We start from the raw sequence: 4895 nt of genomic DNA, 5'->3' as shown, positions 1-4895 counted from the left end.
GCAGGCACGGAGGGTTTGCCCAGCTGCAGCAGGACTGGCACACAACACCCAAACAGGGATTCTGCCATCCTGGCCAGGCTCTTCCCTGCAGCAGTGCCCTGATGTGCTGTGTGTGAAGCACTCAGCCCRGCAGAGACTCATTTCACTGAGATTCACATGGGTGAAGCTCAAAAAGGGCAAATCTAGCTCTAGAAGCTTCTCCAAACTGCTCTTTCTCTTGTGCTTCCCGTCCCATTGCAGGACAACTTTGTCAGGTCTGGGCATCCTTTGCTTTCCTTTCAAGTGCACCCTGAGSCTTCAAACTGAAAAGCAGTTTTTTAGGGAATTTTCCCCTTAACTCTGCACAAATAACCTGGCACTTTATCTCCATCCATCGTGGCTGATATGTTGGTATCACACCCAAACAGATTAAATTGCTGGGAGTTTCAGCAGACTCTGAGACAAGAGAAGGAGACCAAAACATGCTTTGTAGCCCCTTTGTGCAGCGGTTACCTGCCCACCACTGAAATAAACCTCCTTGGAGCTGGAGGTGTGATTAATGTCTCTGCTGAGAACCAGAGGCAGCCTGCRATTACTGGGGCTGGAATTTGAACACAGGCATTAGTGGAGCTGATGGAAAAATTCTCCTGGGCTTCAAGTGGTTGGAATATCAGTTTTGCATCATGTCTGAAATGTGGAGCCTGCAGCAGTGCAGCTCCTGATGCCTAAAACAAGGCTCACCTGAAACAGAGGCCTGACAAAGCAAGGAGAATAAAAGCAGACAAATTTAGTCCAGGCCTACAGGTACATTGAGGGCAGGCAAAGCCTCCTCCTGAGGCTGCACCCAAAATGGACCCCGAGTCACGAGATCTTCACCTTTTATAAATTCTGTCCCATGAACACATCGGGCCCCAATTCCCCAATGACAGCTTCAGGTGATGATGTCACCCACCCCAAGCTCCCCCCAATTCTCTGTTGTTTCCATATTTTGGGGCTCTGGGGCAGTGAAGTGTCCTTGGATTTCAGGCTCAGAGAGGAATTGTTTTGTTTAAAGATGAGAGAACAGCAGCTTTAGTACTGTGCACTGGAGAAGGACAAGAATACAGATACATGGAAATATAGAAACTAAAAATCCTAAGGCATCACTCCTACTGAGGAATAACCACATACCCTGAGAGTGAGGAGCAATTTCTGTGTCAATAACAGCAATGCTCTCCAAATCCAGGGCCAGACTTTCATTTCAAGGAAAGGGAGCGAGTCCTGATCCACACCGAGATAGAAAAGAGGGGGAAATGACATAAGCAGCYTTTGAATGAGGAGATAAATGTCACTGGAATGTTTTTGCTGTTGCTGCAAGGGGACAGTGCAGTGCAGGAATGCTCAGTAATCACACAGCCCCCTCTTCTGAGAGTGTCCTGGCAGCGATCCATGGGTGCTGTGCCACAGGGGCTCAGTGCCACTCGGGGGGCTGTGACACAGCCATCAGCTGCCATCTGGGCGGGGTGCAGGGCCAGGTGAATGCTCATATCGCTGTCAATTGTTTTCCACAAACAAAGCATGGACAGCAGCAGGGCTGGGCCCTCCCCTTGCACTGTGATAATGCTGGCAGCGGGTTCTGCTCACAGCAATGGCAGCAGAGGAGCCCTTTCAGCAGGGTCAGAACCACACCAGAAATTCCCTGCCTGAGACTCGTGGGCAGCATTCCTCCTGACCTGCACTGCTGCAGCTTTCCTTGGAGTATTTTCCAATTCTAATTCCCAGTTCCAATTCCAATTCCAATTCCAATTCCCAATTCCAATTTCCAATTCCAATTCCAATTCCAATTCCAATTCCAATTCCAATTCCAATTTCCAATTTCCAATTCAAATTTCCTATTTCCAATTCCAACTTCCAATTCCAATTCCAATTTTCAATTCCAATTCAAATTCCAATTTTCAATTCCAATTTCCATTTCCAATTTCCTATTCCCAATTCAACCCCAAAATTTCAATTCCAATTCCAATTCAATTTCCAATTTCTAATTTTCAATTTCCAATTCCATTTCCAATTCCTAATTTTCAATTCAATTCCCATTTCCAATTTCCAATTTTCATTTCCAATTCTAATTTTCAATTTCCAGTTTCCAATTCCAATTTCCAATTTCCAATTCCTTTCCAGTTTCCAAGTCCAGTACATTCCCTGGATATTTCATTGGGAGCAATCCCACAGTTCTGCCCCGCTGTAGGTACAGCGTGTTTCACTCATGGGAAGGAGTCAAACATGAGGAGCTGCTTTCCCCAAAGTTTCATTTGGTGACAAAACTGAGGAGAACCTGCAGAGAGATCAGGTGGAAAGGGATAAAAATGGGCAAAAAACTGCAGAGCTGCAGGGTGGGAACGGGGAGAACAAGGTACAGCGAGGAGCTGTCTGGCCCGGGRGAGAATGGCGCTGCTATTCCAAAAATGCCTCTTTGAGAAGTGGCTTAGCTGTGCCTCTGCTCGCCCCTGCTCACACTGCAGCTGGAATTTAATCCTGCAGGAGCACAAATCTCCGTGTGGAGTCACCTTGGCTCGTTGCAGGACTCGAGTCCCCAGGAGGCAGCTGATTGCATTTTCAAAACACTCCTTCTTTACATATTTACATATCAAACGTTGTCCAAGAAGCTGCGGGTTGCCGGGGTTTTGTTTGGTTTGATTAAATTCTTATGGAGAAAAGCTTCAAGAAAATAATGTCCTGAAGAATTTGGGAGGGAGGGAGYGAGGAGAAGGAACAATCCTAGCAAACAGCTGGTGGCTGAAAATCTGAGCCAGCCAAGAGGGAGAAATGTGGGAGAAAAAAAGTTATTCCAGGCTGGAGCGCAAAGCAGTTTCAGAACAAAACATAAACAACCCCCTCCAGTCTATTTCTGGGCAGGCAGACTGTGCTTCATCTTCACCCTTGTCCAAGTTATCTGTGGCCACCAGAGCTCCTGCTGAGCTCTTTTGGAGCTGCCAGCGTGCTCTGGCCACCACCGAGGGAGTGAGGAGTGCACTGAGGCACGAGTTCATTCAAAAATGCCATGAATAAGCTCCTTCAGCCCTTTGCCTTTCTTCTTTGTCCCAAAGTTTCTCTCCTGCGCTCCCTCCTAGGCTCTTGCAACAAATTTTGCTGTGAATTCCAGCTGCTCCAGCCAAATGAAGTTGCATTCTCTCACAGAGTCCATGATCCCCCAAGCTTGTGCTGGATCTGTAAGAAAAGCAGGATTAAGTGCTGGAAATCACCTGCACTGTGGGCAGCAGAAACTAGGGCTCCTGTGAATCCCCCTCTGCTGGGAAGGAATGGAATCAAATTTACCTCAATTTGCCTCGATTTGTTACCAGGCAGAAGCAGCTCCACRGCCCTGAACGATGCCCTGCTCTGCAGCCAGGCCAGCTCTTCATAGCTGGGTTTAAAAATCAAAGGCAATTCTGAGCCTGAGCTTCCTTGGCTTGCAAGGGATGAGTGGACATCAAAGGACTCCCCAGTGATCTCCACAGAGCCAAGAAATGTGTGGTGATCCCTGAGAACAAAACCCCATCACCTCCCCCAGAGGCAGAGGAGCCTGGAGGATGAGGTGGATGGGTTTGGGCTGTGCCAGGGCAGGGAGAAGAGCTCTGAGGGTGGGGATGTCAGCCACAGCCAGGCCAGGACACAGGGGACAGTCCCACAGTCCCTGCTGTGTGCAAGGGTCACTGAGATCCCTGAGCRCTGGGAGGAAGCAGAATTTCTTTGTGTTATTGGTGAAATCCCGCTGATGTTGGGGCTGAAGGGCTGAGSCACACAAACATCCCCTCTCTCTCCTGCCCACCCCGGTGCCCTGCCAGAGCTGGGCTTCCTTTGTGCAGCTCCTGCCCAGCTCCTTGSAGAATGAGCCACTCAGCAACAGTCAAAATAGAAAATGGGATTTTCCACCTCCTGGGCCAGCAGAGTAATTAGAAATCCAAAAAAAACCCCCATCCAGCCACTGTCCCGATGCGTTCCTGCCAAATCCAAGGCTTTGCTTTCCCTCTGGGGTCTGGAAGCAATGACTGCAGCCCATGGATGCTCCAGGCCACGCTCCCAGCCTCACTCAGCAGGCAYAGGCAGGGGACAAACAACTTTTTCTGGGGAATTTAGGAAAGAAAAGAAAAAATGCAGCAGCCCAAGGAGGCTTCAGTGGCCCTTCCCCGCACACTGATTGTGACCAAATCCCRAAGAGTTTTCTCCCTGACATCATCCCAACCCTGCACTCTCCCAGCTCCCAGGAGAGCCCCTAATGACAAAGTCAGATGAGTTATTTTCATTTTGCTGGAAGTGGCCAGACCATTTTTAGGAAGAGGAAGGTGGGGGGCCAAAGGAGTTGGCCAGAAGGAGCTGAAGCATTCAGCTCAGGCTTTGCAGCAGCAATCCCTGTCTGACAGCCCCAAAACCCGCAGGGAACGGGGGAAGGGGCAGCACTTGCCCCTCAGCCAAGCCTGCAGGTACATCACCTGGCTTTTGGAAGGCAGGCAAAGGGGACAGAGGGAAAAATCCTAGAGAACTGCCTGCTTTGATACAAATGAAGCAGTTCATCATCACCCATTTGCTTTGGAACTCTGGAAAAAATAAGATGGGGAGAGAGAGATGAGAGAAATCCCCTTTTTTTTGCCCCAGAGTTGCACTGGGGGACAATGACAGCTCTGGGTGAGCACTGGGAATGAGCTTTGTCYTGCTCTGGGAAGAGAGAGACATCCACAAGTGACAGCACAAGGTCAGGAAAACCCAACCCAAGCTGCAGTGCCATTTTACCAACAAAACTCCCTGTGGGCCAGCTCACGTGCCYTGTGATTTTCTCACTATCWGYTCCCCAGGGTGCAGGTCCCTGGCTCCTCCATGGGCTCCAGCCCTGCATTCCCAGCCCACTCCAGGGGCTCACAGGGGAGCAGCTGCAGATGGGGCAG

General features: G+C 49.6%; 1 protein-coding gene across 1 annotated transcript in view; it reads left to right on the top strand.

Annotated features, from left to right (window-relative positions):
• The window catches only part of LOC130575916 (vascular endothelial growth factor receptor kdr-like), a 73687-nt gene that overhangs the window by 10094 nt on the left and 58698 nt on the right, over positions 1–4895 (top strand). The window lies entirely within an intron of this gene.

Source organism: Malurus melanocephalus, unplaced genomic scaffold (assembly GCF_030028575.1).
Source record: "Malurus melanocephalus ecotype Western Australia unplaced genomic scaffold, MMel_1.1 scaffold_120, whole genome shotgun sequence".
In the NCBI taxonomy this organism is placed as follows: Eukaryota; Metazoa; Chordata; class Aves; order Passeriformes; family Maluridae; genus Malurus; species Malurus melanocephalus.
The sequence above is the reverse complement of the archived record's forward strand: the minus strand, read 5'-3'. Positions and strand labels throughout refer to the sequence as shown.